The following is a 23,968-nucleotide window of genomic DNA, read 5'->3' as shown; positions in this document are numbered from 1 at the left end:
CAAATTGGAAAGTAGCTGGGAACCTCTTGTACCTATGGAAGTTCCTCATGTATTTTGGAGCCCTGGTTTTCCACAATACCTATTCAGCTGATTATTTGCCATCAGGGAGTACTTGCTGCTTGATGAGTAGCATCTTCTCAGACAGTCATGGTCAATTGCCTTAGAAAAATGCAGAGTGTCTGCCAAATGCCGATTAAGTAGCTGCTCATAATTATCAGTGAACACCTATCAGATGCTCTCAACTAGCCTTGAGCAGCTTTCTGTTAAATTGGTTATCTTAACCCACCAACTTTTGTGATGTTTCAATAAAGGAGATTGGGTAGGATTGTACCTGCTAGCCCCCATCTCTAGTCTCCACAAATTGATCAGGTCATGTAAACAGAGCTGTAGGCCCCAGCTACAAGCAAGTTTAGTTATATTTTAGTCACGGAACATAAAACCCGAATTGACTGTATCCATAAGTGGAATTGTTATTGTTTGTGGAGCAAAAGAGACTCGCCATTTTTATGATAAGTGTAAATCATTACTCATGGTGCACTGAAAGCTGGACGTATATTTTGGTGCCATTGTGGTCAAATTGTAGCTGACTATTATGCCTGCTTTTCTGTCAATGGAACAGTGGTAGGAATGCACTAATAGGGAAAACTTTCGGGGGGAAAGGGCCAGAATAAAATGCCTCCTAATAATGAGCATAGTATAGCATTCTGCACTCTTTGAAGACTTGTTACTACACATTTAAAAAGCCATTAGGTAAAGGTGTGCAAGCATGTAAGAAAGGTACATTTGAGAGCTCCCCCTGTGAAAGCATCTAATTAAATGTCTAAGAATAGAATGCTTACACATTAGTCATGGAACTTTCAAAATGAATGCTGATGCTTAAATACAGAAGAGCAGGTGTATAAATAGGATGATTTGTATTCCATTAACAGCTTGCCACTGAAAGATGAGTTCTGAAATTAATCTCGGGTGTTTATTTCTGAAATTGTAAATTATTAATGGGGTTCTGATTTGTACTCTTAATATGATAATGCTATGCTAACCTATATAGACTCTCTAGTTGCAGTTGCATCTTGAAACAATATACTGTAAATCTTCCAGTTATTTTAATGGATTTCTATTGCACTCACTAGTGCCCAGTTATAAGTACTTTGGTTTCAGTCAGTGTGATATAGTGCATAGTGCTGACTTTAGATTAGAGCAGGCATAGGCAAACTCGGCCCTCCAGATGTTTTGAGACTACAGTTCCCATCATCCCTGACCACTGGTCCTGTTAGCTAGGGATGATGGGAGTTGTAGTCCCAAAACATCTGGAGGGCCGAGTTTGCCTATGTCTGGATTAGAGAGAACTGGTTTCAAAGACTTCTCAGTCATAAAGCTCACTAGGTGATTGTGGGTCTCTCACTATCGCTCTAATTAACATCCCTCCCAGGGTTGTTGTGGAGATAAAATGATGGATGAGCAGGATGCCCTTGAGGGTCATTTCACCCATTTAAAGCCCATCATGTTGTTGCCCATCATTAAGCCCATCATGATCATTTCAGTTACTGAAATGATTCTCTGTTTTTGGTTCTCCGTTGAGTTGGAAGGTGCTTCCAGATGGATGTTTATTGTCAGATAGGTGATCTTCATATATACAATGTTCATACAATCCCAGTGGCATCAAAATGCCAGCCCATATTTCCCCTTCCCAATTTAATCTGGATTTACCCTTTCCAGGAAAGAGCCAATAACTTTAAAATAAAACATGCTACAAAGGACCCAGTTGTGATATCTGAATGATCTGTTTTCACTATTAAGCCCACATCTGGAAGCTTCCAGAATGTAGGACTGCAAAGGGCTACCAGAATGTAGATACTGGATTTAAATTAATTCACATGTAGCAGCTCATTTGTGATCCTTCTGGCTTCCACAAGGCTACCCAAAATGTTGTATATGAAACCCCTGGTATGATCATCATTATTAATGGTTGTGAAACCATTCAACTGCCTTCCCCTGTCAAGATCCCCATTTTCTCCCCTGTTGTTCTTGCTAGCGATTGAATCATTAGTCATAGCTATTTAAGCACAAGTTAAATGAGTCAAAATGAATTTCAAGGAAAAGAGACGTTATTAACTGGGGTATTGCTTTATAGAGTAATAGAAGTATGAGGGGCTTGCAGGGTCATCAAGTCCAATCTTCTACTCTGCAGCAATGCTCACTAAAACTAAATTGTTCCTGACAGGCATTTATCCAGTCTTGCTGTAGAAATAGAAACCTCTAGATATGGTGTTTTAACAATTTCTCCAGGCAACTGCTTCCATACAGATACTCTCTTGTGACAGACTCTAGATTCCATACTGGTTGCTTTACAGCTCAGGGCAGGTGCCCTGGCATTAGTTCACCAACTTCTCCTTGCCTAGAGCACAGATGTTAGCAAGTTATGCTACAGGCCGAAGCACCTGGGCTGCCTCCTCGGCTCTTCAATATAGAAAAGGTTAGTTGCTGTCCAAAGCAGGCTGGAGGGGCCTCACAGCTGAGGCCGAAGAGATGCATTCCTATGTTGATATGTAATAAGCAGCCAAATATTTGGCTTTATATCTGCAGCCTTGTAAACAGATAGTACCTGCCACAGTGGAAAATGCTTTCAATTTGCTTTAAATATTCTGACTCAGGAGCTTCCACTGAAACAACAGACTTAAACAATGTGAAAATGAGTGTCCCTTTGTACTGTTCATTGCCACTGTTGCTGAAAGAGCTTTGATCTTATTTGGGAATGCCTCTCAGATGAAAATCCCCGCTCACCTCCTCCCAACGGGTGGGCAGAGTTTGCGACCTCATGTGGGGCTTACCTGGCCAGGTGCCACCTACCTGGTAACAGGGTGTAATTGGCCCACCCCTTCCTGGCAGGCCAATGGGCTGCAGGCAGGGGTGTGGCCTGGAGCAGGTACTGGGGCCGATCCTTCAGCCAACGCTCATTCTTCTTCCTTCTTTTTCAGGATTACCCACCCAACCCTCCCTAAATAATAAATTCGGCTTTCTAGTCACCTTTTTCTTCTTTTGCAGCTTAACCTTTTGCATTCCAGGTTAGTGGGCGCTGCTATGGTCATAAGATGGTTGCTATATTCAGAACCAGGAAGGAATTTTCTCTGCATTTGGCAGGTTTTGCCTTCCCCGTAGCTATTTGTCACAACTTTGGTGGTTTGGGGGCCTTGTTAGGTATCCTTTAGTCTATCTTCAAGTTTCGGGGGAGAGCATCTCATGCACCCCCATGCGGCGGCGTTTGCAGGGCCCGTTAAAGGGTGATTGTGGAAGTCACTGGCCCTAGAGTGGCGGCAAGTAGATCAAATCCTGGCATGTGTGACAGAGACCTGGTTGGATGAAGCAGATGGGCCTGTCCTTGCCGCTGCTTGCCCACCAGGTTTCTCTTATGCACAGCAACCCAGGTCATGTGGGCGGGAAGGGGGGGTTGCAGTGATTTTTAGGAAGTCATTAGTCTGCACCAGGCGTCCTATTGGGAATACCCAGTTCTCTGAGTGCATGTTCTGGAAGTTGGGCAATAGGGGCAGTACAGGATTCCTATTGGTGTACCGACCTCCCCGCTGCACCAAGGATTCCCTGCCCGAGCTGCTTCAGGTTGTGGCGGATATGCTCCTGGAGACACCTAGCTTGGTTGTCCTGGGGGATTTTAACATCCATGCCGACACGACCTTACAAGGGGCCGCTCGGGACTTCGTGGAAAGCATGGCCTCCATGGGGCTGTCCCTGAATAAGTTTGGCCCAACTCATAGCCGCAGACATGCCTTAGACTTGGTGTTCTCCTCTATGGATGTTGGTGATCTGACACTAACTAAAAGCGAAACAAAAGAAGTGCCATGGTCAGATCACTTCCTGGTGCACCTGGACTGCTCCGCGACCCTTCCCCTCTGCAGGGAGGTGGGACCGATTTGGATGGTCCGCCCCCGCTACTTAATGGATCCAATTGGTTTCCAGAGAGTGGTAGGGGATGTTTTATCCCAAGTTGATGGCCTCTCAGCTGATTCCCTGGTTGACCGCTGGAATGCGGAGTTAACCAGGGCTATTGACTGTCTGGCTCCGAAGCGCCCTCTCCGATTGCATGGAGCCCGGACAGCCCTGTGGTTTTCCCCGGAGCTGAGGGAGATGAAACAATCGTTGAGACGGCTAGAGCGCCGGTGGCAGAAAACTCACTCTGAATCAGACCGGACACGGGCTAGAGCTCAACGTCGAGCCTACCAAGTGGCAATGGCGACGGCGAAGAGGGCCTTCTTCACCGCCTCCATTGCATCTGCAGAAAACAGCAGCAGGAGACTTTTTCAGGTGGTTCGCAATCTATCACCTGTCTCCTTGATCCTCGTCCATCCTGGCTGATAAAAGCGAGCCGGGAAGGGCTGGGCGATGGGCTCTGCGGGGTGGTGAATGCTTCCCTCTGTGAGGGAGCCTTCCCAGACCCACTGAAAGAAGCGGTCATTAAACGGCTTCTTAAAAAAACATCTTTAGACCCAGCCAATTTGGCTAACTATCGCCCAGCCTCAAATCTGCCATTCTTGGGCAAGGTGATTGTGCGGGTGGTTGCCGAACAACTCCAAGCACGCCTGGAGGATGTGGACCATTTGGATCCCTTCCAATCGGGATTCAGGCCTCACCATGGGACTGAAACTGCCTTGGTCGCGCTGGTTAATGATCTCCGGCGGGCTAGGGACAAAGGTGAGAGCTGTTTCCTAGTTCTGCTGGATCTCTCTGCGGCCTTTGACACCATCGACCATAACATCCTTCTGGACCGTCTTGAGAGGCTGGGAGCTGGGGGCACTATTATATGGTGGTTCCACTCCTTTCTCCTGGGCCGTGTCCAGAAAGTGGTGTTGGGGGATGAGTGTTCAGACCCCTGGGCTCTCACTCTTGGGGTGCCTCAGGGTTCAGTCCTCTCCCCCATGCTTTTTAATATCTATATGAATCCGCTGGGAGAGATCATCAGGGGGTTTGGGCTGGGTGTTCATCAGTATGCAGATGACACCCAGCTCTACCTCTCCTTTAAATCAGAACCAGTGAAGGCGGTGAAGGTCCTGTGTGAGTGCCTGGAGGCAGTTGGAGGATGGATGGCGGCTAACAGATTGAGGTTGAATCCTGACAAGACAGAAGTACTGTTTTTGGGGGACAGGAGGCGGGCGGGTGTGGAGGATTCCCTGGTTCTGAATGGGGTAACTGTGCCCCTGAAGGACCAGGTGTGTAGCCTCGGAGTCATTTTGGACTCACAGTTGTCCATGGAGGCACAGGTTAATTCTGTGTCCAGGGCAGCTGTCTACCAGCTCCACCTGGTACGCAGGCTGAGACCCTACCTGCCCGCGGACTGTCTCACCAGAGTGGTGCATGCTCTGGTTATCTCCCACTTGGACTACTGCAATGCGCTCTACGTGGGGCTACCTTTGAAGGTGACCCGGAAACTGCAATTAATCCAGAATGCGGCAGCTAGACTGGTGACTGGGAGTGGCCGCCGGGACCACATAACACCAGTTCTGAGAGATCTGCATTGGCTCCCAGTACGTTTCCGAGCACAATTCAAAGTGTTGGTGCTGACCTTTAAAGCCCTAAATGGCCTCAGTCCTGTATACCTGAAGGAGCGTCTCCACCCCCATCGTTCAGCCCGGACACTGAGATCCAGTGCCGCGGGCCTTCTGGCAGTTCCCTCATTGCAAGAAGTAAGGAAACAGGGAACCAGGCAGAGGGCCTTCTTGGTAGTGGCGCCTGCCCTGTGGAATGCCCTCCCAGCAATAAACAACTATTTTAATTTTAAAAGACAACTGAAGGCAGCCCTCTTTAGGGAAGTTTTTAATGTCTAATGCTGTATTTTAAATATTCAGTTGGAAGCCGCCCAGAGTGGCTGGGGAAACCCAGCCAGATGGGCGGGGTATAAATAATAAATTATTATAAATTATTATTAACTTAGGTGCAGTGCATGGGCACGCTGTGTAAGTTCCCTCACATGGCACCTGATTGACCCTGCACATCCTCAGCCCGGGTGGGCTGAGAGGGATACCTTTCAAGGCCAGGGCAAAGGTTCCTACATCTGAAGTTCAATAAAGTTGTGGCCTAATTTGAACCCATACCTTGGTGTCTAGTCTCTTTCTTGTCGGGGTGGGGGGGAGGCTCCAAGGACAGGGTTGAGCACATGGGCTCACAAATTATTCAGTGGGTTAGAGAAAATTATAAGCATCAGGTTGGTTCCCTCTCCCCTATTCAACTTCAGGAAATAAAGGTTTCTCTCTCTCTCTCTCTCTCTCTCTCTCTCTCTCTCTCTCTCTCACACACACACACACACACACACAGAGAGAGAGAGAGAGAGAGAGAGAGAGAGAGAGAGAGAGAGAGAGAGAGAGAGAGCCTATTTTGAAGACCACAGACATGGCTTGAGTTAATATTTTGAATATATTTTTAATTAAAGGATTCTATGTGCTACAGAATTTAAAAATAAGCAAAAGGAGAGATGCAAATCTTACATCACATGAAGCACTTTTACAGCCACCATGAGTTTTTTATTCTGTGAAGAGTCGCTAAAGGTGGTGTTAGGGCATCTGTGATAGAACGTGATTAACTACATGCCGTCTTCTAATAACCAAGGGTAAAAGAGGAAGATAATATTTCAGCTGGAACCTGAGCATAACATGGCAATAGATAGTGGATTTCGGAAATCTGACAGTGGCTATTTATTGCTTATTCCCAGCTTTTTGCATATTCTGTTTATTGCCATTGTTTTAGTAATAAATTGAACACTTAAAAGAATGAATACTTTCACACCAATCTCTTAATGTATCCTTATTTTCAGGGTTCCAATCTTGACAGGCCATGCTGCAGAAGGCAATTTGTAACTTTGTTCGTTTAACAGCAGTGAAAATAGGGGGATTGTGCAAGAGAGTGATATGATCAGAAGTCAACTAGATGTTGTTTGTGAGAGCCTTTCACCCCTCTCTCAAAAATCAGAGAGAAAACTAATTAATTTTCCAGCACCAAATGCCTGTGGCCAAAATTGCACAAATTATGTTTGGAGCTTTAAAAGTTACTGCAGTTTTAGCCAGCTGACTTGTGGAATGTTTTATAAATCTTGTACTCATGAATTGTAGAATTTGCCCTTTTAACACCGTTTCATTTCATTTTTCCTCATCAACTTTTAGAAACTTTCATGCACCTTCAGTGGTCCTCTAGCCTGTGAAGTTCTTCAAAAAGGTTAATGAAAAGGAAGATAAAGGTGACTCGGTAGACATAATTTAAGTGATTTTATAAAACTTTGATAAGGTCTTTGTAGGAGAAGGCAAATAAATAACACTGGTCTTCAGTCCACTCCAAGTTATCATATATTTTAAAAAGTGGGTGCTGATAGGAAGAAAGTGTTAGTGCACAGATAATCCTGTAGTATGTCCTGGGGTTAATGTTATCTGCAATGGTAAACTTGAAGTCAGAGTTCAGAAACATTTTCCCTTGAACCAATGATTAATTTTAACTTCAGCAAATCATTTTACAACTTGCACTCTTAACTTTATACATGATGAAGATTGAAAGTCAGGTGTAACCAATGAAGCCATTATTGGTTGCTTAAAAAAAAAGAATTTTTTTAAAAAAGAGTTACTGGTATCTCCACTGTGTGCTGAAAACTGCTCACAAATCAACATGGAATAACCAGACCACTTTGCTATATGGACAGTTATCATATAAACTTAGTTTGATTTTGCATGCCTTGCACCTAACCCACATCATGAGGAATTTATGAGAGATGGGGAATTCCCTCCACACTTTGTATGTTTAAAAAGATTCACTGATACTAACCATGCTTGAAATATATATATATTTTAAAAAAATATTGTCCAGTTGCCCCTTAGAGACCAACTACGTTTGTTCTTGGTATAAGCTTTCGTGTGCATGCACACTTCTTCAGGTATCTTAGTTGGTCTCTAAGGGACTACTGGACAATTTTTTATATTTTTTATATATATATTTGACTGCGTCAGACCAACACGACTACCTACCTGAATCACTAACCATGCTTGTTTATGAAATCATGTCCTCCCTAAAAGAGGGCATGTGTTGCGGTGAGACCTGGAGACCGACCACCTGAGTTGTGGGTGGGTAAGATTGGTCAGCCACAACACCCAATTGGTAGATCCCTCAATGTTGGGTTCAATCTGGCCAATGGGGCACAGTCTAAACAGATCGAGGGACCTATATATACCCATGCAAATGACCCAGAGCTTCCTCTTTCGGTTCGTGCATTCAGAACACCCACCCACCTCTCCCTACTTTTAGGGCATTTTGTGATTGACCTTGCTATGACATTGTGTGTCATCTGTCATTGGGACAGGGGCACGGCAGGAATTTCCCCACTTGGCTGATTGGCTGTTGCCATTTGGGTTTTGCCTACCACGTAGCAAATCGTCACAACTTGTAAGGTTGTGGATAGGCACTGGTTCAGGTGATAGGGATGGGAGAATGGTCTCGCCATACCTATGTGAAGGGTATTCTGTTAAAGGAATCCAGGGACTCAACTGGTTTTGTCAACCCCTGAGAGGGGATTGTGTCCGTGCCTGAGTCCAGGGGGGCATCTGGTAGGTGAACATAGTCTGTTCCCTGCTTTTTGCCTACCCAGGTGTTCACCCTTGGCTGACCCATGCTGGTGCCCTGGGTCAGCGCTGCCTGCAAGGGTGCAGGGAGCTAGCTGAACCAGAGCCTATGCAACCACTCACCTTCTGTAATCAATAAAGTTGTGGCCTAAATTCTGCCAAAAACCAAAACTAAAATTTGAGTCACGTGTGTCTTCATTTAGGGGGGAGGTCTCTGGGTCTGAACATGCAAAAGCAAAGGCTGTTGTAGTGATCCATAAGGTGGGGACAACCATTGGGCAAAGCTTTTGAGTTCTCAAAAATGCTTAATTAGACTGGATGTGACATAAAGCAGTGGGAAATATTGCGGGGGGGGGGGGGCAAAAAAGAGCAAATGTTAAACTGAGTGCTATAGCCATGAGACCCATATTTAGACTAAGAAACTGTTCACAATCATGTTTAACATACTGAAACATGCAAAATTTCTCAGGGATACAGTCCTTTGTCCATAATACAGCCAGGCATTGCAAGCTGGACACTTGCTCACTCACACGTTAATAATTGTATTTGTATGCTGCTTTCCGCAAAAAGAAGCATGCTCAAAGGAGCTTACAACAAAGAAAAATGGAATACGTCTCAAAATCAACCATCAGAATAACATCATAATAGCAAATATGACAACATACAAAAACAACATTTCAGTACTATAAATATAATAATGTGATATTAACAGAAACTCCAGGCAATAGCAAAAATAACAAGGGAGCTAGACATTTTCACCTTAGTCCTAGAAACACCCCTCCCTTCATGTTGATCCTAGTCCTTCTCCTGCAGCAACTTGCAAGGCTTCCAAAGGCAGAGTGGGCTTGCTGGAAACACCCCTGCCATGATGTTGCAGCTTAGTATCACCCAAATTCATAGGCCAAATCAGATGGCTATGAATTTCATTGCTACTTTGTACTGATTTCTGATCACAGCCATTTTGAGGGGTAAAATTAGCCCTTGGTGGATACACAATCAAGAGCGTACCAAACTAAACAATTATGATAATAAAAACCATTTCAAGATTTCAGTTTCTTTCAGTAATGCATAGATAAGTATTATTCCAGCTGAATAGAAACACGTGTTCCCTGCCGTAATCCCCTATAGCAACAGTAGTCCTTTGACCATGTATGGAGTTTTGCTAAAGGTATCAGCCCTCCCCATCATTATATCACCATACTCACTTAGCTTAACTATGTCTGAGAATTCTGTAACGATGAGGTGGCACATGGGGACAGAAACCGCAAAGGAGAAGTGAAAATTCTATTTTGCAGTGGTGAAGCATCAGAGAACTGGGAGTCCATGATACGTAGGTATCTTATGTCCTTTGTTCTGTAATGTCCCAAGACCTTTCTGATTGTGCAGTGTTGAAAGAGGACCAACTTGTGCCCGAAAAATATGCTTGTCCTGTCCGTTTATGACATTGTCTTGTATTCAACTCAGCACATTGGTTGAGCCATGCAATATTCCACAATGTTCCTGAGACCTTAGCAGTCAGCAATGTACACGAAAGGTATTTGTGCTCGCCACAAGGTGGAATAATACCTGTCAGCAGGTTTCTTCTGTTGAACACATCACTTTGCAGCATATAATCACGTTGGAGACAGCTACAAACACAGCTGAAATTCAAATGTGCTCAGTATGGCTAAGCTAAGAAACATCTTGATAGAAGAAGAAAGCAGTAAGCCAGCAAAACTTACCATGTAGAACTTGATAGTGAAAAGTTTGGCAGATGGCAATTACAAATGCCAGATGGATTTAAAAAAAGAAAAAAGAATAGCTGCGCAACAGATGTGGTAATCAACACTGGTAAAAATAAGCTAAACTTATGTTCATAGTTGTACTGTATGCTTGCAGGATCCTTTGATGAAATCATTTCTGAGTTAAATTGGCAAATTCAAGAAAAGTCCAGGTTATCTATAGGTTAGAGACAGGAATGGCCTTGCCATTAGGTGGTTGACTCAGGCAGCTGATTTTGTGACAGGACAGGAAATTGGTACTTTCAGGATTATTGTAGAAGAAGAAGAGTTTGGATTTGATATCCCACCTTTCACTCCCCTTCAGGAGTCTCAAAGCATCTAACATTCTCCTTTCCCTTCCTCCCCCACAACAAACACTCTGTGAGGTGAGTGGGGCTGAAAGACTTCAGAGAAGTGTGACTGGCCCAAGGTCACCCAGCAGCTGCATGTGGAGGAGCGGAGACACGAACCCAGTTCACCAGATTACGAGACTATCGCTCTTAACCACTACACCACATTGTAATAATATTCCTGGGGAATAATTTTCTGCCTCAAGTGTCTAGGATGAGCAAATCTGTCAATTTCAGTTACTGTCAGCTTCTCTTCCTTTCCAGTTTCCAGTTCTCCACATTTCCACACCACAAAGGGCCAGCCAAGAGGCAAATTCAGAGCAGTCCATAGTCAGGTTTAGCATAGACAGGCAATCCAGCAGCAGCAGGAAGGGCACAGAGCTGGTACACAGACGTTGTTCCAGCAGCTCTTCCAGCCCACCACTGGGATATTTGAACTGGAACTGCTGGAACCACATCTGAACCTCAGCTGACTCCTATCAACTCCCTTTTCTCTAGAGGTCTCCTTGATATGAGCATCTGACTGCTGAGGACACCTGAACTCCTGAGGAGTCCTTGCCTATAGTCAGGCCCTTCTCTGGATGTGCTGGGTTTCCACCTGGCATTTAGCATGCCACCTTTTCCTCAGGCTAGGGACTTATTTGGCCTCAATGTCAGAGACTGAAGTCATGCTGGGCATGAATGGTCCTCCTTGGCCTCAGTTCAGGATCCTGGCTCCTCACTCCCAGATGGACTTCCTCAGCTGGGACCAGACACTCACCCACAGTTTGGTTATTGGTTTGATCCCATACCTTGTTCCCACTATGTAGATTGGTTTTGTGTTTAAATAAATGTGGCCCAATTTACCCAGACTTTGGGGGCTTGTCATTTTATTTTCCCTGTGTGTCCAGCTTGATAATTACTGTGATCATCATCATCATCATTTTCAGTTTGTGGTGGTGTTTGACAGATTCCTAAGAGGGAGCAAAGAAGTCAAGAAAACTTCTAAAATGTTTTCCAAATACACAGCTCTTAGTCTGGTCTGGTCTAGCCTGGTCTCATATACTCTTGTGTGATGATAAAACGTGCTGGAGAGAAATTATGCAGCCTAAGCAAGAGGTGCAGAAATTAGAATGCAATCTGGAACTGCAAATGTACAGTAATCACTTGATGGAAATAGCAGTGCAAATGAGATTTTCTCAGGATTTTAAAAACTTGAAAATTTTGTCATAATGGACTTGCACATTAACACTGATTATGATCATCTTGTAATCAAATTTTTCGTGCTGGTGGGAATGCTATTTAAGCACCCCTCCCCACCAAAAAGCTAATTCAAACACTGAAGTAATATTCCCAACTGTAAAGGAATAGCAACATCATTTTCAGACTTTTTAAAGCATATTTGGAAGAGGTTATTCTAGACAAGATCAACAGTGAATTGATGAATGTCTGATAGCTGTAGTTTTAATTGTTTTCATATTGGTTTTAAATTACCATTGGAATTTTCTTGTTATACTCTTTCAGTGTACTGATGTTTGGCCCTGAGATCATGACTGATGAAGGGCCGTTCAGAAATAAATCAGGAGAAATACTGTAACAGAAATGAAAATTTGCTAGAACATAATGTAAACTGTATTGCTACAACTGCTGGATACATTACCAATTAATAGCTCAAAATGGTTGACTGATGGTACATAATGGCCATAGTTAGGAATCTCTTTGTGTGTTTGAATGATGCCCATTTGGAAGGGACAGACAGAAAATGAACTGAGTTGGCTGGAGGCACTTTGGGAGTGTGATGATGGGGAGCGATTGGGGGCCCTTTTGTGTTTTAGAGGTTTTGTTGCTCCCAGACCTAACCATGAGCCACCATTCCTGGCAGTAGTGGTGGGGAGGACTCACAGCAGGGCTTTGGTTAGACTCTGAACTAGGGGTAACTAGCATGTTGCCCTCCAGCTCTTATTGGACTACAAGTTCCATAAGCCCCAACCAGCATGGCTGATGGTCAAGGATGATGGGAATTGTAGTCCAAAAATATATGGAAAGCATTACACTGGCTTCCTTTGACCTAGATGCTCCTAAGAGCCTTATTCATTATAGCATATAGAGATGTTGGGAACCACATAAAATGTAGTTCCTTAGGGGCATCAAGAGTCAAGAGAACTATGGTATATTTCCCATGGCTCCTGGTGGTGCTGGATACAGTGGCAGATAGGTACTAACATAGCACCTGCTGTGAGCCCTCCTGGCCATTGGGTAAATAAGGCTGTGATGTTGTACTTCTTATCTGTTAATTCTCACCCCCAACTAGCTAAGCAAGCTGTAAGCTACTTGTGTTAACTGGGATGTGTGAGAATGACATAGTTATAACAGGCATTGTATTGACATTTAAAAACAAAACAAAACATTACTTTACTAAAACAAACAAAGCCTTATCTTAATTTCAAAAAATCTAATGAGATATTTATATTATGATACGATATGATATGATACACAAACAAGTTTGAAAGCCTAGTTGTAACAAAAAAACCCCCCTCAAATAAATCTTTAAGAAATTTGGGGATGTATTTAAATCAAAAATTCTGTCAGGCAGCAAGCCTACCTTGTCATACATGCCCTAAAAAAAGAATATAAAGACCTAATAACCCACCAAAAGATTGCCTATAACAGAAAATGTTGGCTGGAATTAATTAGTGTGGCAAAAGCAAAAAATATCCCTTTTATGATGAGGCACGTAGAGGAAACCTTTGACCCCCTGCTGGTGAGGCTTGCTGACCTCCTGGTAAAGCAAAAATTCGATATTCTCCTGTTAGGCAAAGATCACAATACAACCCGGATGGTCACCAGATTCTGCACACAGATTTGGAGGCACAGACCACCCCCCGATTCAAACTAGTTTGTTAAGAAAATTCCCAAACTCGGATCCACGGGAGACTCTGGGTCATTTCTCTATGGTAGTCTATCTTAAAGATTTTATGTGTTTATATGCATACCTCATTTTTAAACTTAAAATCCATTGTTGTATATTGTTTTAAATGCTTGTTTTGCTTTTGGGATTGTAGTTCCATTTGTGTTTCACAAGCTGGTCTCTGACCGTAAAAATAAATTATTATTATTATTAATCAAGATCTTTCTAGTTTTCCCAAGAGAGAAAAGAGGTTGAGTTAAAGAGTTGATATCAAGCTTCCTAAATTTTCTGACCCTCTTATTTACACCTGGAACTTCATGAGCTTGCAAAGAAGTTATTACTAACTTGAATGAAAACCATCTCTTCACAGTAAACTGTTTAAGCTTCAGGTTATACCTTTAAAATGTTGTTTACTTCATGCTCATGCCAGCATTTCCAAACAAAGATTTCAACAAACAAGACTCTTGACCTTAGATAATATTTAAATTTCCACCCTTTAATCCCTGTGTCACTGGGTTAACATTATTATTAACTGCCAAGAACTCTTAGTGATTTCTTAAAAATAAACAAAAAACCCAGCATCTCAACTTCATTCATTTCAGCAGTATAAATAATACCATTCCTGCACACCACCACCGTCTCTGCAAGATCCCAGGGGTTTCAGGCACTTACCCAGGGTTCGTGTTTCCTTTTGGAAATGAGGCACAGTGGAGACTGCAGTGTCTTTAGGATAGATGGTTTATTTACACATATATACAGTTTGAGATTACAATGGAGGGCTTCACAGCATTGACACCCCAAAAGGTGTCTTGCTTCTCCTGTGACCACAGCTGTGGATGTAGAACAGAAATCAGCAACAATGGTCTGACCCTTTCTCCTGCTTTCTGCCTTAACCAAGCTGCAACCTTTTACCCCTAAAACATTCCTTCTAACTCTGATTTTGGCACAGAACCCCCCAGGTGTGCAACAAACAGTTTCCCTGTAGAAAAATAACAGCAAAGGTATTAGAACACACAGTCAAAAATGGATCATAAAGCACAATTACACTTTTAACCCAACACCAACACAGTAAGAGCTTATTTGTAACTAGAAAGTCCCAGTCCATTGGAAACAGGCCTCCTTCTTTCTCCTTGCTGCACACTCCTAGTCAATTCTTCATGCTTAAGCAGATTTCTGACTCACACACAGTTATCTGAGTAATTCACAAAAATAATCAAGTAGTTCCTACCAGCACAGGTATGCAAAAATCAGAAATCAACCACATTTCAAAAATCATGGCCAAAATTGCAGGAAGGATAGATCAGCTGCTCCTACAAGTAGATCAACAGCTACCAACCCATAGCAATATTTTTACTAACTAGCTCCTCCACTGATATGCTGTGATCATTATCAATGAATTAAAATAAAAGAAGCATGAATGTTCTGACAGCATACATAGACTATTTCTAGTAACTCTTAGGGGAGGGGGACATACTTGGTTCAGGTCACAATTAATAAGGACCTACTTTATTAGCTCTTCCCCAAACAATAAATGAACCAAAAAAACACACAGCTGTCCTTCAACATTTGCATTTTTCTAAATTTTGCAATACAGTCCTCCAAAATGTGTACAAATATGTGTACGGTAGGAGAAAGTGTACATATAAATGCTAGTGAAAATAACATACAGAAGATGCACTCAGGAAGACCATTCACAAAAATGTGTCTATTAGGCAAAATTGCATACAAATATGTGCACAAAAATGCTGATTGATTTTCAGGAGGACTTTTTTTTAAAAGATTGCAGTCTGATGTGGAAATGTGGCATACTGAAGTCAAGACTGGAAAAATAAGAAACAGAGAGATATCAACATTGAAAAATTCATTCCTCACTAGTTTGTAATCTTATTTTACAGTAAGGGATTTGTCAGGTTTGTCTTCTCACTACATCAACAGAAGCAGAATGCAAAGGCAATATTTGTGTCCATGCCACACAGCTCCCTAGAACTGGAACATCAAAGACACAAACCTGGGGAATATATTTGTAAAGAAGCACCGTGTGCTCCATTACTTCATTTCAGACTTGCAAGAGAAGCATGGGAAGTGTTCTCTGGAAATGCAGGGACAAGGTTGCACAGGAGACAGCAACATTTGGTCAGTAGCAGATGGCATGACAGAGTAGCAGGTTCACCTATCCTCCTGACAGCTGAGTCACTGCTGCTTCCTTGGACAGAAATGGGGAGGTGGCAGAAAGGTTGGTGTGGTACAAACACATCAGCAGGAATGTTTGCGCCATGCCAACCTTTCCATCACTTTGTCCTTCCTGGTAAGCTGCAGCAATTCAGCTTTCAGGAGGTTACATGAGCTCCACCACTCCACTACTGCATCTATTGCAGGATAGATAGGCTGTTTTGCCAATGTTCTGTGATTGCTTATTTCTAATGTGCGCAGGGACCAGGGATCAGCAGGGCTATAATACTGTTACTTTACAGGAACTGAAGACAGTAAATTATAGACCTAATATGATTATGATAATGTCTTCTGATGTACCCTATAGCTTCTGCTCCTTGAATTACTTGGAGTTTAGATACTGATGATGATGATGATTTAAAAATTACTTAGGACAAATTTCTGATAACAGATAAAGGGGAGTTATTTCTAGAATGTGGCTTATGCAGATGAAAATGGACATTCTTACTGACAGATGGGCATGCTGTACTTTTTTTAAAAAAAAATGAATATGCATATATTATGCATCGTGTTTGAGGCTAGTATTGCTATTTATGGGTGACTGTTTTTTTTATAGTAACTTGAAGAAGAGGTAGATAGTACAAACATTGCTGCAAGCAATAGCCTGGACATATGAAGTACAACTATATATAAACGATAAGGCACACAGCATCTAAAATAGCAGGACAGTGATGGTCAGATGTTGTTTACAAGGACTCCCACATGACGCATGAATGGTAAGACATAGCATTACTAAGCATCTGAAATAATTTCACACGTTAAGGGTGTTATTCTTGTAAGTCATGCCAGTGTAAGGAACTGATGGAAATTCAGTGCTGTAAAGAAACAATAATTCCCCAGTACCCAAAGTAGTGGTGATGCTAAGATGTTGCTTCAGCTGTATTGCCCAAGGCCTTCATTTTGTGTGCATGTGAAATTCCTGACTTCAGTTTGTTGTGTGGGCTTAAAGATCCATTGGAACTCTAGAAAGATGATGGGGTTTAATCTGTTATGGCACCTCTGTGGAGTCACTGCAGGTTCAAACAGAAAGGCAATTGTAAATGCTTAAAAAGAATGGTTTGGATAAGAAAAATGTACAGTAGCTTTGATGGATTGCCCAAGAAACCACTCAGAGCCAAATGCTTTGTTTTCAGATACACTAACCTGAGTACAAAAAGGTAATAGAATACTTAAATTTTGCTTTTCTGGTGTTTTTTAAAGTGTTGCTTTATTTATTTTCTGATGTATGGCTTTCTACCGCTTATTATTAATTATGTTTTTTTATATTGATTGTTTTAAGTACAGTTGATTGTATTGATTTATTGTAAATCAACTTCTCAGAGTACACAGTTATAGTATTATATTTATAGTATAGAAATATATAAATAAAAATAAAGATGTGTTGAGTATCTCTCTCACTCCCATGGGATCATTCATCCCATATGAATAAATATGGGCATATTCAATAATTTTCAGGGATTGGTGGTTTTAAAACATTTACTGAAGGGGGTTTATCTTTAAATTCTTAAAATTTGCTACTTATGAAGATTCATCAAATTGGGGACGGGGGGCAGTAGGGAGTATTTTCACTTCACCCCTGAAACTTACAAAATTCAGCCCAGCACGAATTCAGATTAATAATGGCAGCCTTATTTTAAGGTTCTATATGTATCATTTTAGCATTGCCTCTGTTTGCAAGCCTTGTTGGCTTGTGAATCTAACAGCATCCCAATCCAGTCATTCAGGAAGCCACATGAGGACCACAGTCTGTTTGAACTATGATGGGATTGAACTCCTTTCCATTTCCACTTGGAAACATTCTAGGTAAATATTCCTGCTTGCCACCTTCTTGGATTTTGACTTCTGCAGTCCCCATACTGAAACAAGCTGTAGGACTGCAGGTTGGAATGGCAGATTGCAAATTTCATCACTGCTGCACTCAATCAAGTCAGTTTGTACTTGAGCGTACAGTGGCATGTGTTTCTGGCTGATTGGGCGCATTGTCTCTTTAAATGTAGGTCATATTTCACTTTCCACACAGACAAAACCACATTTCCCTTTCATTTCCTTCTTTCTGCTTATCCCACACACGTACAGCCTGGAATAATGCACATGGAAGATTTCAGAGGTACGCTCACAGCCTCAAGCACAATGTTCGAGAGGCTCAAAGGGGGAATGTCTATGTCATGTCTATCTGAATTTATATTAGCGTTTGCAACAGTGTTGTCTCTAAGAACTCAAGTATTTGCTTGTGCACATGTATTCTAGCTAAAGCTCTGCTCTGATCTTGCCACAGCATGGCATTCTTATAGCAAGGAGTCCGTTTTCCTCTGTCCTGTATTTCAGAATTTTACTGTCAGTAAGTTTGAGAGGTGGTGTGAAATGAGGGCCTCTGGCATGAAAGGAGTTTGCAATGTATCAACAGTCCACTTAATGCCAGAACCCAGAGGAGGTGAATGGCAAACAATTTACTCAGTTCATTACATACTGAATAGCAACCAGCAGCCAAAAAGTCACTCAGCTGGGACCTTTGTTTTCTTAGGAGCGCATTTTCCTTTGATCTCCTTCAAACTAAACCTGTGTGCACTGAAGAAATACAGAATTTCCCCATTCAAGGCTGCATTCAACTATCAGGTACATATCAATGAGGAATGTAATAGTAGCGTTGGTGGTGGTAATGACAGTAGTATTCATTAATATTTAATATTTATTTATTTAAATTATATCCTGCCTTTATCTAAGGAGTTCATGACCCGCCTCATTTTATCTTCACAACAAACCTGTGAGGTAGTTTAGGCTGACAGATGGTGACTGGCCTAAGGTCACCCAGTGAGCTTCATGGCTGAGTGGAAATTTGAACCCTGATATCCCGAGGCCTAGTCACATGTCATACCACATAGTCATAATAGTGTTGCATGCCACTCCAATCCACTGGCACATGCACACATGCCTCAAGCTTTTCCTGTGTGTTTTTCTCCACTGAGGAAAATGCCACCATTTCCTTAAGCCCTGGTTGCTCCTCCAAGTCCCCTGGCACACCTGGAGTGAAGAGATCTAGAAGCAGCAGCTCTTCATCTCCATCCTGCAATTTGCCCTCCACTTTTCTCCTTTACTCCCTTTTCCACAGCAGACTCCTGTGGAACAGAGAAATCAATCAGTAGCAGTTCCTCAGTTTATGAAAGTACCAGCTGCTTATATACTGTTTTGGATTTGTTTGCCAAATTGGATTTATTGGATTTATGAATCCAAGTGCTTCTTCCTTTTTAGGCTAATCCACCCCCACCCCCACCCCACCCTGAGAAAGAAACAGTAATGAAAGAGTTGACTGTGGCGATCACACAGGGTCCCCGGATGTGTGACGGTCTATTGATCCCTGTGCCACCACTATGATCACTTCCCCGCTGCCACCAACCTGTTTCTCTCGGGTACACACTGAGTCCAGATAGTTGTTAACATTAAATCAAAGAAGCAAGTTTATTTTATAAGCATTAACAAGTTTATGGTTTCAGATAATTTTTCTTGTCACTTTCTTAATCTTAGTTTCTTTACTGACCTATACCTTCCTAATAACTCCTAAATGATTATCCCAACTATCTATCTGACTTCTAACAGTTTCTCTCACTCTCTCACATCAAAACTAGACCAACCCACAGACTTATCCTCCCTCTTCCTTCTCCAACTCCCAACTGACTTCCACACAACTCCAACTCTAACTCTAACTCCTCCCCTTGGGTTCCCACTGGCCAATCACTTCACACTCATTTAACCCTTTCCTTATGACCCACCTAGGAGGCAAACGCCACATTGACTTTCGTATGTATCGAAGTGCTGCTACTTGGAAGGTAGTGCTAGATTTTGGACTAAACATTTAACCAGATGATAAGCAAGATGTGAAAATGACATTCGGTCTAGTTTTGGTAGGCTATGCATGGGGCAGAAGATATCCAAAGAGAAATACGCAAACTGTATGTTTGTCTGCATGAAAATCTGGACACAAAAGTTATTGAGGGGTTTTGTTTGTTTGTTCCCCCCCTTTTTTTTTTGCCTAAGCTGCCATTGTTGTATTTTTAGGGTTTTTCATCAAAAAAAGTCAACACTTTCAATATGGGCTGCCATATCAAATCCCGTCTATGTCTGGGAAATTCCAGACGTATGGCAGCCCTACCTATCAACCTTGTGATACCTAGCATACTGTTTTCATGGGGCCATTCTCTTCCACCACAATTGCTATTAATTTACTTACAATTCTTCTTTGCCATCTCAGATTATAGAAAGGGTTGTAGCTCAGCATGATTTTTTCAGCATTCCACTTATCAAGTCATGCACTCAGTAGATTTGCTATCATCTGTCACTGTCCTCCTTTCACATCATGCAGAGTATTAGGGCTGAAGTGATAACACTGCTCTAGTTCAAGATATGACCTTTCTTCTCCACTGCATAGTTTTTGTGCCTGTACAATTCTGATTCATGCATGATAAAATGAACTTTAGTTTTTCTCTCCAGGCTTTACTCTCTCCATTGCTCTCTTTCACACACCCTGTATCACCGTTATTGTTTTCCTTTTGGCATGCTTATTTTTTCATTTTGCACCTTTGTTGTCATTAAAAATAAAAATTAAAATCCAGCAATGGTTTATCCTTGAAGTAATCTCATCTATTCATCAAGGATCACTTAGGCCAGCGTTCTCAAAGTGTGTGGCATGCCACACTGGCAGGAGATAATCTCAGGTATGGAGAGAAGATTCGAGGACAATTAAAGAAACATTTCAATGTTATATAGCATAGTATCAATATTTTCTTCTTCTTATGTAGCTGCATTGTTTTACATTTTCTCAGTGTCCCATGATCATATTGTAAAGTAGTTGTGTTCTGTGTTATAAATCAAGCACTGCTAGGAATTCTTTTTTGTTTTGTCTTCCAATGTATTTCTTATCAATTAAAAAAAATAGTGTGGTGTGAGATGGGATCCTCATAACAGAGGATCCTGGTTGCGCGCAGCACCCAAGAGCTCACCTGACAGGGTTAAAATGCTGGGGGGGGGGGAGGAGCAGGAAGTCCTGGCCATTTCCCTGGGATCATGCCAGGCTGTTTTAGCCAATAGCCAGTAGGTGGCGTGATTCCAGGGGCTTTAAAAGCAGCAGTGTGATGTAAGTGGGGCACTTGCATTTGCACGGCTGAACACCTGCCCACCCTCCCTAGTTCAGGTAGAGTTGCTTGGCCTTGCTTTGGTTTGGGTCACCTTTTTTGGAACAGGGGCTGGGTAGGAATTTTTCCATTTGGCATATTGGCTTTTAGCCATTTGGTTTTCACCTACCCCTTAGCAAATCGTCACAACTTGTAAGGTGGTGGTTAGGCATTGGCTCAGTTGGATTGTGGGGAGGGGAGGTGCGGCCATCACCTGCCCCTCCAGGAATTGGGTATTCCGTTAAAGGAATCTAGGAGTCCTGGATCTCATCCGAAGTCCGCTTGAGGGGCTAGGGCCATGCCAGGACCACAGGAACCCCAAGGTGAGCTTAGGTTGGTCCTCATCGACCTTGCTCCCTCGTTTGGTTTATCCCATTGAACAATCACCCTGAGAGGTGGAGTCAATTATAGTGGGGAGTCAATGCCTAAGCCAATACCGCTCATGTGATTATATTTCAATAAAGTTGTGGCCAAAATTTGACCAAAAGCTTAAACTAATATAAGTGTCTGTGTGTATTTATTTTGGGGGTGGGTCTTGGGGCCTCGAGACGCAACAGATTTCCCCTCTGAAAGTGTTGCCCACTGACTTAGGCAATATGATGATGACATACCAGTGTTTCCCACATTCTAAGCAAATGTCCTGACAATGTTAAATAGCCAATCAGATTTGGTTATTTGACGATAATGAAGCCAGATCAGAGTAAGAAAATCTTCAGTCTGAATGGGCAAATTCTTGTACCAAAATGGGGCATTTTTGAAGCATACCTGCCCTCACTTTGGCTCAACCCTAGTAATGCAAGACACCTAGACTAATGTATGCTAAACTCATGATGGTAGAGAATTCTCTGCCCTTCTTCTTGCAGGCTGTCGAACAGCTTACAGAAACGCTAGCAATAGTGAAGGATTAGTGAATTATAATGACATTCTTAAGATTATAGACTGCTCTGCTGTACATGAGTCAATTTTCAGACATGGTAAATGAGAATGAAATTATCACAGTAAGTGTCACCTCTTCAGCACCCTGTGCCACCAGCCCAACATATCCATTGCTGCAGTCAGATTACGGCAGGCTGCAAATCATTTCTATTTCCCCTGTTTAGCTGGCAATGGAATTATCCATCCTTTGCTTCCTGAACTAATAGCTGACTAAAGAGCTCTGATTCCTTTCTCTCCATCTGGCCATCATACGAAGCTTAAGGCCTACACTTCCCATTAGTACCAGGAGCTGTCAGTGAGGACTGGTGCTATTGACACCAGTATGATTGCTGCTTACCAATGCACAGGCACTCCCACTGATGTAACCACATAGCCCTTATCTTACCAGTGATCTGTCCCGAGCCGCCCCCACCACAGTAAGTGGCAGCGATGATGTCAAGAGGGTGCCACTGTAGAACCACCACAGTGACCACTCCCAATGAGTCTGTAAAAGGGTGACCTGCTACAAAATGTTACAGTGTGGAGTGCTACTGTTTAGGATTCTAATCAGCCAGTCATGGCCTCTTCCACGATGCTCCATTCCATTCTTCTCCCACATTTTTTCATTCCTCCAGCAAATACCCAGCTTTCTATGTCTATTAAACACTCTCAGCACACACTGTGCAGTTTGGTTCGGGGTTGACATCCTTAGGCCTCCCTTCCAGATCTTTTGTTTGTAAGCCTTAGGGTCTCCCAAAAGGCAAGTGCCTTCATCTTGCTTGTCAGTTGCCCTGTTTTGGCTAGGATCCTGGTAGCTGCATCTACTATTAGTATATATGGTGATTTACCCATCGCCCATCTTCCTTTCTGTTTTCTGCTGGTGTTTTTTTTCCTGCATTGTTAACAGCTAGCCTGTGCCTGAAGCCCATTTTTCTATAGACAAGCTTTCCTATAAAAATTAAGAACTGGGAGCCAAAGTCTATCCAGATTGTAAAACAAGCTCCACCCCCTCTGTTTCCATGGAGCGTTATGAAATCCATCCACACCAGGGCTGACACATAACACAGTTGCTATGAACAGAAACAAACAGAACTACGTTAAAACCAAAATGTTAACGCACAGAAAATTTCTTGTTCCAGTACTTAAATACGCACATGCATTGCCATAGAAATAGAAACTATTATTAATACAAAAAGGTAAATTGGGTATAAGTGTCTGAAATAAATTCTGGTAACAATGCCCTTTACAATTTCTTATCTGCAATGGGTGGACAAATTTTATTTTATTTTATCTTGCCTTTCATGCTTTCTAAACAGTGCTTCCCTATAGAGTAAATGCCAATGTATATCAGAACACAAAATTCATCTGCTAGCCTTGAGGGAAGAAACCTTCATATAGCATAGCTGCATTAGCCATGGTACTGTAAGCTACTTCTGTATTAGAAATGAGTCAGTTCATCCCAAGGAGTTCATGCACTCTTGCATAAGCAAGACTGCAACAATTATACTATCTAAGAGGGAGGGAGAACAAAACGTTGATATACTGTTAGCTGTAGAAGTCTCTTATAATTACTGAGTTTGGCTAACAGGATTTAGACTGAGGAGGAAAATGGACAGTGCCTGTATTTTAGTGTGCAAGCTACATAAGAGAGAAATACATGTCTTAAAGATCTATAATAAAAACACCGCTGAAAATGTTTACCTTGATGATAGAACTTAAAGAAATAGCAATGAGGGTGGGTGGGAATCTCCTAAACGCAGATCCAACTGATTCAATTCAGATGGATCATGAGTAATGGAAGGTCATCAATTACAGTCACTCAAAGGGGTGTATTGCAGGGTTAGTCAATGTTGGGCCCTCCAAATGTTGGACTACAGTTGTCATCATTTCTAACCACTGGCCATGATGGCTGGGCTCATGAAAGCACAACAGCTGGAGGGCACCATATTGGCTATCTGTGCTGTACTGCATTCAAAGTGCATGGAGCCTTAGAGGCTAGACACTCCAGGAATATGTCTTTTCCAAAAATTTAAAAGAAAAAGATATATAATTTAAAGGGACAGAG

The 23,968-nt window shown here is 42.4% G+C and overlaps 1 long non-coding RNA gene across 1 annotated transcript; it reads right to left on the bottom strand.

Moving 5' to 3' along the window:
• Positions 1–14,339: 14,339 nt before the first annotated feature.
• Positions 14,340–19,604, bottom strand: LOC308594832. Its single transcript, XR_014011646.1, has 3 exons — positions 19,359–19,604; positions 18,845–18,939; positions 14,340–14,576 (listed from the first exon to the last, which is right to left on the bottom strand). It is a non-coding gene; the product is annotated as an uncharacterized lncRNA (long non-coding RNA).
• Between the last annotated feature and the right edge of the window lie 4,364 nt (positions 19,605–23,968).

Source organism: Podarcis bocagei, assembly GCF_964188305.1.
Source record: "Podarcis bocagei genome assembly, chromosome: 9".
NCBI classification, from domain to species: Eukaryota; Metazoa; Chordata; class Lepidosauria; order Squamata; family Lacertidae; genus Podarcis; species Podarcis bocagei.
This window is presented reverse-complemented; position numbering and strand designations above follow the sequence as displayed.